Source organism: Nuphar pumila, chromosome 10 (assembly GCF_984573655.1).
Source record: "Nuphar pumila chromosome 10, dmNupPumi1.hap1.1, whole genome shotgun sequence".
Lineage (NCBI taxonomy): Eukaryota > Viridiplantae > Streptophyta > Magnoliopsida > Nymphaeales > Nymphaeaceae > Nuphar > Nuphar pumila.
Window position 1 is genome coordinate 42,647,310 of NC_143258.1, and position 12,664 is coordinate 42,659,973.

The 12,664-nt window shown below is 38.2% G+C and overlaps 1 protein-coding gene across 2 annotated transcripts in view; it reads left to right on the forward strand.

The window, feature by feature from the left end:
- The window catches only part of LOC149826752 (inactive glucose-6-phosphate 1-dehydrogenase 4, chloroplastic-like), a 107,850-nt gene that overhangs the window by 20,252 nt on the left and 74,934 nt on the right, over positions 1-12,664 (forward strand). The window lies entirely within an intron of this gene.

Sequence of the window (12,664 nt, forward strand, 5' to 3'; positions counted from 1 at the left end):
TTTTGAGGTAGGCGATCACGTGTTTGTTCGAATCTCGCCTACGAAAAGTATCTTTCGGTTTGGAAAGAAAGGAAAGTTGAGTCCTAGGTATGTGGGACCCTTCGAAGTCCTTGGACGTGTCAGAGAGACTGCATATCGGTTAGCCCTTCCTCCTCAGTTTTCGCAGATTCACGATGTTTTTCATGTCTCGATGTTGAGAAAGTACGTACCTGACCCCTCACACGTAATTCACTATGAGGCAATCGAGGTACAACCTGACTTAACTACGGACGAGAAACCGATAGAGATTGTGGAACATCAGGAAAGGGTACTACGCAGTAGGACGATTCTGTTTGTAAAGGTGTGTTGGCAGCATCATGGGCTAGACGAATGCACTTGGGAGCCTGAGTCAGACATGCGTCACCATTACCCTCTTTTATTTGGTACGTGCTAATTTCGGGGACGAAATTCTTTTAAGGGGGTAAGGATGTAAAAACCGTAAGTTTTGCCATTTAAATTTTTCTGGAACCATGCAATTTGGACCTAAGATCCGTATTTCGGATCTCAGACCCATAAATGGGTATTGATGCATAGCTAATGGCATTTAAAAAAAAATATATTAACATTTGTAATAAAGCGATATATATATGTATATATATATATATATATATATATATATATATATATATATATATATATATATATATATATATATATATATATATATATATATATATATATATATATATATATGGCGAACTCACGGATCCACAGTTGGATCCAACTTGTGGACCCATTTTTTTTTGAGGGGAAACAAGCGTATACCCAACTCGGGGTCGGTTACCGGGTTCCGATCCGGGTCGCCCCTGTGTAACGAGTAAAAAGAAAAAAAAGGGGGGGGGGGCAACCCGATAAGGGTTGCCCGATATTGCTGGAAAGGGGAAAGTAAGAAGGGGGAGGGTTAGGGTGCTGAGAGAAAACCCTAACCCCTATCGTGTGAGGGGAAAAGGGGGGAAAGGTGGGCCGCAACCTCCGACGAAAGGGGAACGATCTCCGCCAAATTCGGAGGGCTTCCTCCTTTAAAATGGCAGGTTGGTATCCCCTTCCCCTTTACCTCTCTGTTTTTCCCAAATCTCTCTCACTCTCCTCGTTTTCGTGCATGTTGCTGGAGCCCCATCGCCGGCAACTCCCCAACCGCGGCAGACATACGCACCACCCTTGGCAAGCGGCAGTCCTTCCTCCTCCTCGTTGTTTCCCTTCAACCGGAGTTCGACAGTGGGGGTGGGTTCGACCTCAGCCGATCTCTCTCTCGTAAAAGCTGTCTCCGATAACCAGGATTTGCGAAACGAGGTACGGGTACCTCTTCTTGATTCTAATGAGGCATTCGGTGGATATTGGATCTCCCTGCAACACTGCGACGAAATCTCATGGAGAACCGTGTAACCACGGTTTCCACTTTGGGCCCAGGCATGCAGTCGGCTGGGCTGTGTACCAGACCCAACCAACTGGGTCGGCTGGGTGGGTCTGGCTGTGTGCTAGACCCAGTTTTAGTTGGGCCGTTTGTTCGAAATCTTCTCTTTGATACATGTAGTGTTCCCTAAATTTTCAGATTTCCTTAACAGGGTGTATTCCAAAGCATGTAATTAAATTGGTTTTGAATTTCTGGTTAAGGCTATATATATATATTGATGTGGAGTTTTGGGGGGGGGGGGTTTAATGAAGTTTACATCAGATTTGTTATGCTGATATGAATCAGTTATTTGAACTCAAATTGGTCGAATAAATTTATATGTCATCCAGTGTTTAACTCTGATATGTCTTAGTAACTAAATAATGTATTGAAATTGTGATTGTTGTTTAGAAATTGTTAAAGCTTAATCAGTTTGGACATTTAATTAAACCTGAGACTAAAAGGGGTTATGCCTAGTTGTTATCAAAAAAGAAAAAAAATGGTGCGGTGGTTTCCTGACAGCATACACAGGCCCAAACTGGGCCTGTGGATATGCTGTCAGACCCAACCGGTAGGGTCGGCTGGGCTAGGTGACTTTGAAAAAAAAACATATGAATTAATTCTGTAGGCAGTTTTGCAAAAGCTTTTGCATGCTGTTGTGTTGACAGTATACACAGGCCCACACTGGACCTGTGTATACGCTGTTGAGCCCAGCCAGCAAGGTCGGCTCGACTGGGCATGGCTGTATAAAAAAAAAAAAATATATATATATATATATATATATATATATATATATGCATTAATCAAAAATCATGTTTTTCGTAACAGGTATGCTGTCGTTCTTTTGACAGCATGCACAGGCCCAAACTGGGCCTGTGTACATGCTGTTGGACCCAGCCGACAGGGTCGGCTGGGCTGGGTTGTTAATTGCAAAATTTCTCTAATGTTGGTAATCGTGTCATGTTGGTAACATAGGTTGTTAGCATATGAAAACAGGGCCTGGTTGTGTGATTAGTAAAGTTGAAATTCTAATTTCTTGATGCATGATAAATTTTGAGCATGAATTATGTACCTATAATTTTTATTTCTCTTTATGTTAGGAGTTGAGGTGGTTTACATGTCTGTTGGAACATGCTTACACATTGATGAATTTGACGTGTGTTATTGCATATACATAAATACATGAATGCTCCTTTGTCCATCTCAATACGAATCATGGTTAGAAGCATATGTGGTAATAATTGCATAAAGATGCATTCATGCGCATACTATGCATATGCCCAGGAAAAGGGGTATAACGTGGGTTGTTCAATTGGCATATGGGAATGTCATATTTCATGTTCATTGTCAATGGATTAAATTGGTACATATATGACTATACCTTGCAGGCATGTTAATACCACTGCATACATTACATATGATTATGATTCTTGCATTAGTGCTTCGGTGATCAAAATGAATCATCGAGGGTTTGGTAAACCCGAACTGTGGAAATGTTTTCCCTTACTCGTTTCAATGCATTGCAAAGATCATACTTTATTAATATTTCAGCCTTATTGCACTGTTCTATATGCTTCCACAGGCCGGAGCCCTGTGATGGCTCTCGCGAGGAAGATGCGAGCTTTTATCTTTCTTTTTGCATATGATGTTGCAAAACTTAAGAAATTAATTTTTAATAAAAAGTAATAATAAAGCACAGTGTAATATACCTTCTGGGATCACCCATCTGGAGAATGGGGATCTTGGAAATCCGATCTTGGGGAGACTGTAAGGATACAAAACTCCGTGTGCTTAATTTGGTCCCCTGAACTCGATATTTAGGTTGCTTCTTCTGGCCACGGTTTTAGGGAGAGTCCGCCACTTTATCCGGGAGTGATGTGTTTGACACAACTTTGTTTTTGGTACCAAGGAAGCGACACTTGTGGGCGTGGGGTGTCCCTGGTGTCCCCGACATTAGATGTGGAGGTCTAATGTTCCGAAGGTGATTCGGTCGAGGGCTAAGTTGGGACCCAATAATAAAATACAAATTGTGTGCTAAGCTACCCTGGGAACCTAACTTGACCTCGGGGTTTGTACCCGTTTGGTGTATCCGCGGGCAACGGTAATTAAAAAAGAGAAACTTAAAGCTGTATACATTTAATAGGGCATGCATAAGAAAACAAAAGACTTAATGGAAGATAATAAAATGATTCATGCATTGCACAAAAGACATGTATTTTCCTATTATGCATTAGAGCATGCATACTTTAATGGTTTCCTTAATCATTACATGATGATAAGTGTTGAATGTTTATTTCTTGTTGCATGCTGAAGTTTTAGTACATGCTGCTGCTTTACTGTCTCTGCATGTTTAGTATTTATGATTGTTGCATGAATAAATTCCCTAAATGCTAGAAACTGTCTTGTATGTATTTTCCCTCAATTGTTGCATGATATCTGATCTTAACTCATTGCCTCACTCGTTTTATTAAGAAGTAGCTGTGCTCAGGATTTCGATTCTGACACCCTACTTCATTGGTTTTTCGCAGGAACAGGTGATCAGTGAAGTCGACAGCTACTGTGAGGGCGCATGAGTCACAATGAGTTTTGACAGTTTCCTTTGTGGACAGAGTGACTCTTTATTTTGGTTTTTCAGTCTAGTGTTCTTGTTATTTGCTTATTGTCATCAGTGTTTACGTTACGTTCTGTTGAGTCAAACATTTTGTTTTGAGACTTGTTCTTAATTCATGAATAAAGGTATTGGTTAGATTATGGATGTTAATTGCAAGTTCTTTTGTGGTTTGTGGCTATCCAGTTGGAATTGGAACTGTGAGGACCCCGGGTCTCTGGGAAGTTTTTGTTAAAACATATGTAATAATACCATAATACCCGATAGGGGTATTATGGTCATTTCACAAAGTACCCCATAGGGGTACTTATTTTGTTTCTCTTATTTCACTATTTTTTATTTTTCTTTTTATTTTTAATTTTGTATTTTTTGGATACCGAAAAGGGGCCCCACAATGGAGTCGTTGGGGCCCCCAACGGTCACATATGTGACCGTTGGGGGCTCCCAACGACTCTATTGGGAGCCCCTTTGGTCTCCTTTTCTTATAAATAGGGGGAACCCCCCATGTATGTTGTATTGCTCTTGAGAGCTCCTCTTCAATAATAGTGATATTATTTTTCATGTGTGTAGCCTTTTTATAAGGCCCTTTGTATATCCCTTAGTGGATTTTCTCTCTTGTGCTTGTTGTACTTGTCCGTGTGGGACATAGTGAATGCTTTAGCATTCTTGGTTTCTTCCGCTTATTTCATTACATGGTATCAAAGCCATAAGATCTTCTAAAGGTAAAATCTTGTCTCTCTCTACTTCCTTTCTTTCTCACATCTTCATTGTGTAGCAATGGAAGTCAAGATCGATCTATCATTCAAACTCAATGGAAAAAATTACATGATGTGGGCATCCGCAATGGAGAATAATCTCAAAGGCAAGAAGCTTTGGGGTTATGTTATGGGAACCGTTCCGGAACCCCAACTTAAGCTCACAAAGATGGAAGGAGATCAAGAGAAAGCACTTGAAGGCGATGCTCGTCTCAAGGCCATTGAAGATTATAATCATCAAATGGAAGATTGGGAGAGCAACCATGCAAAAATCCTAGCATGGTTTATGAATAATGTCGAACTTAAGGTATGTGCAAATATTGCAAAATTCCGCCGGGCAAATGAAGCTTGGTTTTTTATGAAGGGTATGTTTACCCAAAAGGATCTTGCAAGAGCTTATTTCTTGCAAGAAAAAGTAAGAACCACAAAACAAGGTGACATGAGCATACAAGATTACTATAGTGCTCTAAATCCTTTGTGGGATGAATTGGCTCTTTTAGAGCCTAAATGGGTATCTATGGAGGATGTGGTTCTAAGACAAAAACAAATGGAACAAGATAGATTGTTTCAATTTTTATTTGGGCTTCGTCCCGAATTTGAACAAGTGAGATCCTCACTTCTCCATAGATCCACGTTTCCTCCTTTAGAAGAAGCTATTGCCGAGATTACTCAAGAAGAGACTAGGCATAGCATGGGTAAAAGCAGAGAGGAAGTTCTTGCCGTATCTAAACCCGGCAATCATGTTAAAACATACAAACCATCTCATTTTGGTAAGCAAGGGAGTGGTGGAAGAAAAATGATTATATGTCACCATTGTTATGAGCCGGGACATATTAAACCCGTTTGCCCAAAGCTAAATGGGGCATTGAAGCCAAAGGTGGCTTCCGTTGAAGAATCCACCACCAAAGAAGATGACGGCAAGAACGGGGATCTCAAAGATACTCTTGGACAAATCTCCTTGGCTCTTCAACAAATTTTAAAGGTCACTTCTTCCACCTCCGGTGCCGCCATTGCCTCATCATCACCTCCCGGTACGTACTCTTGGATTTTAGATTTCGGAGCTTCTTTTCACATGACCCCTCATGAAAATGCATTAACCAATGTGCACACCAATTCAAAAATGTCTTGTGTCTCTACGGCCGATGGAACTTTTCTCAAAATAAATGGTGTTGGAACTCTTGATTCTAAAAATGTTCAAAATTTCCTTGTTCCAAAAGTTAGAATAGTTCCAAAATTAAATCTTAACCTCTTTTCCGTTTCTCAAATAGCCGACCATGGATGTGAAATATCTTTCTCATCCCAAGGGTGCTTTGTGCAGGATCTCCGGTCCGGGAAGCGGATTGGGCAAGGCCATAGGAAGGGAGACCTTTATTTTATGGATAATTTAATGCTTCCAAATGCCTCATTTTGTACTTATGTCCAAGACAAAAATATTGAAACTTGGCATAAAAGGCTTGGACATCCAAGTTACTCTAAAATGTATCTTTTTCCTTTTGGACACAAGTTTTGTAAAGAAAAAGATATCAATTGCAAAGATTGCATTTTTGGCAAAATGAAGTCTACTCCTTTTCCTATTAGATCCTTTGTGACAACAAGACCTTTTGAATTGGTGCATTCCGATGTTTGGGGGCCATCTCCGGTTCTATCTAAAGGTGGTTATTCATATTATGTTACTTTTATTGATGATTATACTAGATATGTATGAATTTATTTTCTTAACTTTAAATCGGAAGTTTTTAACTTCTTTAAAGAATTCCATGCAAAAATTCAAAATCAATTTCAAAGTCAAATATCCATTCTTAGATCCGATTCGGGTGGAGAGTACTTATCAAATGATTTGCAATCATATCTAAAACAACATGACATTTGTCATCAAAAATCTTGCCCAAGAACTCCTCAACAAAACGGTCTAGCGGAAAGAAAACATAGGCATATTTTGGAAACCACTAGATCCTTACTCATTTCTAAAAATATTCCTAAAAATTTTTGGGCCGAAGCCGTGTTAACCTCCACCTATTTAATCAATAGGATGCCATCTTCAAAATTGAATAATATCTCTCCTTATGAAAAACTTTTTAATATGACACCCGACTACAATCGTCTTCGGATTTTTGGGTGTAAATGCTTTGTTCTTTTACATAAAAGAGATAAATTGTCACCTAAAGCAATAGAATGTGTATTTTTAGGATATGGTGAAAATCAAAAAGGCTATAGATGCTTTGATCATAAAAACAATAAGTTATTTGTCTCCAAAGATGTAACCTTTTTAGAAGATGAAAATGGATTTGACATATTGGAAAAATCAAATGAAATTGATTATATGTTTATCAATGATCTTTTAGAAGATTCAAATGATGACTCTTTGAGTCATCCGGAAATTTTAGAAAATACTCATGATTCTCATGATAATGATGTATCACCAACTAATGGTGACAATCTCCAAGTATACACTCGGCGTGAGGAAGCCCAACCTATTAGTGCTTTAGAAAAATTCTTGCGGCTTAATGAACCCCTAGAAGAAACCTCCCTTAGGCGTTCTTCTAGAGAATCAATTCCTCCTAATAGGTTTGTCTCATATGAAACTCTTTCACCTAAATATAGAGCTTGTCTAATAGCCTTGCATTCTTACTATGAACCCTCCCATTATAATCAAGCAAAAAGTATACCTCATTGGGTTGAAGCAATGAAAGTTGAACTAGATGCTTTAAATAAAGCTAAAACTTGGGAAATAGTTCACCTTCCTCCAAATAAGAAAGCTATAGGATGTCGATGGGTCTACAAAGTCAAAACAAAAAGTGATGGTTCCCTAGAGCGTTATAAAGCTAGATTAGTTGCTAAGGGATACTCACAAGAATATGGCATCGATTATGAGGAGACTTTTGCTCCCGTGGCTCGCATGACAAGCGTTAGAACTTTAATTGCGGTAGCATCATCTAAGAAATGGCCTATATTCCAATTAGATGTTAAAAATGCCTTTCTTAATGGTCAGTTGAATGAAGAAGTATATATGGACCCTCCGCCGGGAATCAGTGTTAACCAAGGTCAAACCCTTCGGTTATTAAAAGCCTTATATGGTCTTAAACAAGCCCCTAAGGCTTGGTATGATAGATTTAGTGCTATCATGTTACAATTGGGATTTCGCTCATGTTATACTGACACTGCTCTTTTTGTTAAAAATGCAGGTAATAGTATCATCATCCTTCTGCTTTATGTTGATGATATGATCATCATTGGCAATGATGAAAGCGGTATTCTTAAAGTTAAAAATATGTTAAAACATAATTTTGATATGTCTGATCTGGGTTTTCTTAGGTACTTTCTTGGTATAGAAGTTGCATACTCTCCTCGAGGGTATATATTGTCACAGATGAAGCTTGCTGCAGACATATGTTCCAAATCTGGGATTTCAGATGATAAAAAGGTGGAGACTCCCGAGGTTATCAATGCTAAACTACGACTGGAGGATGGAGTTCTGCTGGATGATCCTACGCCCTACAGGCAACTCATAGGCTCCCTCACCTATCTGACTATCACCAGGCCCGATATTGCTCATGCTGTGCACTCTGCAAGCCAATTTCAGCATGCTCCTACATCTGTGCATATGAGTGCTGTGCTCCGGATCATTCGATATATTAAAAATACTTTGACTAAAGGGCTATTCCTATCCTCAATCTCTTCCTTAGATTTACTAGCTTATACTGATGCTGACTGGGGAGGAAACCCAAATGATCGAATCTCAACTACTGGCTTTTGTGTGTTCCTAGGAGATTCGCTAATTGCTTGGAGGTGCAAGAAACAACAGAAAGTCTCATTGTCTTCTACTGAAGCAGAATACAGGGCTATGGCAACTACTGCAATGGAGCTGGTGTGGCTTCGAAGTCTTCTTCAAGATATGGGAGTCGAAATTACCGGGGCTTCGAAGCTTTGTTGCGACAACAAAAGTGCTATCTACATTGCCAACAACCATACTTTCCATGAGAGGACGAAACATATTGAAATGGACTGTCATTATGACGTGATGAATATCTTCGTGGGACAGTAACACTGCCATATGTCACTTCATAATATCAACTTGCTGATTTCTTCACCAAAGCCCTGCCTGCTCCTCGCTTCCTGTTTCTCCTTGGCAAACTTTCGATCATTCCCCCGTAAAGTTTGAGGGGGGGTGTTAAAACATATGTAATAATACCATAATACTCGATAGGGGTATTATGGTCATTTCACAAAGTACCCCATAGGGGTACTTATTTTGTTTCTCTTATTTCACTATTTTTTATTTTTCTTTTTATTTTTAATTTTGTATTTTTTGGATACCGAAAAGGGGCCCCACAATGGAGTCGTTGGGGGCTCCCAACGACTCTATTGGGAGCCCCTTTGGTCTCCTTTTCTTATAAATAGGGGGAACCCCCCATGTATGTTGTATTGCTCTTAAGAGCTCCTCTTCAATAATAGTGATATTATTTTTCATGTGTGTAGCCTTTTTATAAGGCCCTTTGTATATCCCTTAGTGGATTTTCTCTCTTGTGCTTGTTGTACTTGTCCGTGTGGGACATAGTGAATGCTTTAGCATTCTTGGTTTCTTCCGCTTATTTCATTACAGTTTTCTGCACTGTTTTAAAAAAAAAAAAAATTCCGCATTTTCAAAGGGGATGAGTTGGGGTCGTTACACTTAATGGTGACATTATCATTGTCATCCATTTTACAAGCTTGGGAATGAGAGGGGAAAAAAAAAGCAAGTGGGAAGAGGAATATTTTAACCACAAAGATCGAAAATAAGTAGCCTTCCACGCCCTTCAAGGCTACACACGATCACTCCTTTAAAGAGACTTCACTTTCTTGAAGAGTAGTTGCATGGCACGCTTCCCAATACACATCCACCAACCTAGCTCTGATACCATGTAAGAAAGTGAAAAATACGCTACAACAAATGTCTCTCAACAAGTTCTCACAAATACACCATAAGAACCACAAAGGTTCACAAAGAGAACTTAAGAATACACACAACCTGAAACGGGTATAAAAATGAAAAATAAACAATTTTATTGATTTGAGATAAAAACCCAAAACAAGAGTAAGTCTTTATAAGGGGAATAGCCCCATATTTATAGAGAGGTAGAGAGAAGCCTTAAGAGAGCTGTTGGACTCTCCAACGGCTCTAATAGAGCTCTTGGGGAGTCCAACAACTCTTTTTGGATTTACCTTTTTGACTAGTCAAAAAGGTAAAGGCCAAATCAGTCCAATGATGGACTGGTTTGGCTAATTCTAGTTGTATTTTAACTAGAATTAATTAAACAAAAAATCCTAACTAGAAAGGAGATAAAACATTACATGTCTATGAGATTACATATGAGATATTATATGAGATTACATATTTTAACAGAGATTAGGCATAGACAGATGCAATCCAAACTGTCTTTAAAAGAGTAAAAGAGCACGTCCAACCAAAACTCCCTTAAAAAAAATATCCACAACACAGCTCTTACTGTCCACACGAATTGATCCACCAACTGATTCATAATCCAAACTATACTATCCAGGGCAACCTTGCCTAGTTGAGTCCAATATATTTTTTTAAATAAAACTGATCTGGTACATACCACAATCACGCAGAACTTACTCCACCAACCTCAACAATCGTGACTATTCGACATCAACAGGAAGAACGATCGTGACTTTTCGACATCAACATCAACGATCAGATCTGATCCAGATCTCTGTCACGACACCATATCTATTTTAATGATGCTTCGGCTGACAGAGACCCAACATCAGATCTGATTCTTCTGTGAGAGACGTCCTCCACCCAATCGATGATGTAGAAGGCTAGGGCACAAGCCTAATCGCTGTTGAAGTCGTCAATAGGCTTCAGACGTCAATAGGCTTCAATAGGGATCAGATCTGTTGTTGTCGAAGAAGATGGGCAGACGTCAATAGGCTTCAAACGAGAAGGACCTCACCATGCTCTGATACCATGTTGAAGTTGACTCCCATAGAAACGCACGAAAATAACTTACTTCATATTAGGTTTAATCTCTACTTAAATAGAGATTAACCATCTGTGTCAAATTACAAAAAAGACCCATAGTATATAAGAGAATAACGTATAAGGAGACAATAATATAAAAACCCCAAAAGGCCCTTATAAACACGAGCCCTTATAAACACTTCTCAACAATCTCTCCACGCAATCGAGCAGCTGTTGCTTATGAATTGACTGATGCTAACTTATGCCAATTTGAAAATGTCCTGAGCGGGAACTTTGAAACTCTGGATCACCTACTCACTTGCAGGCTGGATTAAGAACAATTATGGGAGGCTTCCTTGATGCACAATCCCCTTTGTGATACATGAGATTGTAATTGCAGTAGTCTCGATAGTGTATCCGAGATGTCCATGAAAGTCTAGGGAAAGTTTATTCACTGAAAAGTCTAATCCGATCAGACCCTCGGATCTCAAGATCAGAGGGATTCAAACACACCCATAGTCTCAGTCTGCCAATTCTTAGCTTAAGAAAAGTTTTAGATAGACAAGGCTAGTTGAAGTGTGGGTGACAGATTTCTGATTTTAGAAAATGTACACTCTAAACATAGTTGAAGACCAGTGACTCGACTTGGTCTTCTTTCATTTTCTTTTCCTTTTTTTTAAATAGAAAAATAGTAAAAAGCATCATATGAATAATAAAAAAACTTGTATCTAATCCCAGAAATGTCTTTGATATCAAAGAAATAATTAGTTCAACATGTATATAGGTTTCCAAAAATTTGAACTATAGATTATAGATTCATAAAATTTATGAGTAGCTAAACTGGCATATCAAGTATCAATGATCAACGAACAATTACCATGTATCTGCTATCCAAATTCCAATTGTGGCAATTGCGAATTTGTGATATTAATTAAATATTTAAGATTGTTAGAACAAGAACGAGATAATAAAGTAGTCAACAATTGGAATTAACAAAATGATTTGAATTATTTACCTTAATGAAATTCACCAAGAAAAACATAACATGCACAAATAAGAAAGGTAGAACTACTTTCTTCATAATCATGCATGTCATTTCAATATTATATGGATAACATCTAAAAGGAAGAAACATGAAGGTATATATACACAAATTGGTTCAACCTATTGAATTGACAGAGTAATGGGGTAATCTGATCAAGTTACCAAGGAAATCCACTGTTTGTTAAAACTAAAGGTACCTCACTTGAGTACTTATTAATAGGCACGTCTAATAAAAAATATATAAGTTGAACATAGTAGCAGGATTTTCTAAATAAATAAAAATTCATTCAGTAACATATAAATATGAGCTTCCTTGTGTAAGCCATTAAAAAGAGTAAATTGTCCTCATTAATGCACAAATAACCTAAGTCAGATTAAGCTCATTTTTCTGATTTTGGCTGATCCAGCCAATGTTGAGCTTATCATTTGTGTAAATGAAATTTAAACATGGAACCATGGGCTTAAGGGGGTATGTGGATATTAGTTATAAAAATAAAAGGTAAGCTCTAAGTGCTCAATCTGTCAGGATAAGTTTGGTAATTGGAGAAGCTCAATCTCTCAGGATAAGTTTGGCAAATGGAGATGTCTTTTTTTATTTAAATTTAAACTTTTTTTTTTGAGAATTTAGACAAGAGAATCACAACTTAAACCAGGTAATTTTAATGTAACTTTTTTATTCCTATCTGACTTGCAAGGTTTGACTTCAGATGAGCGTCTCTGTCTTAAAATCCTTTTCCATGTTTTCCAACATTTGCATGTGGTTATTAAATATTTGATCTTGATTCCTCAAATTGTTTTAGTTCTTTCAAGTATGCAATGTTATCCATTATCAAATTTCTGGTTTCTGATATGTTTCTTTCATT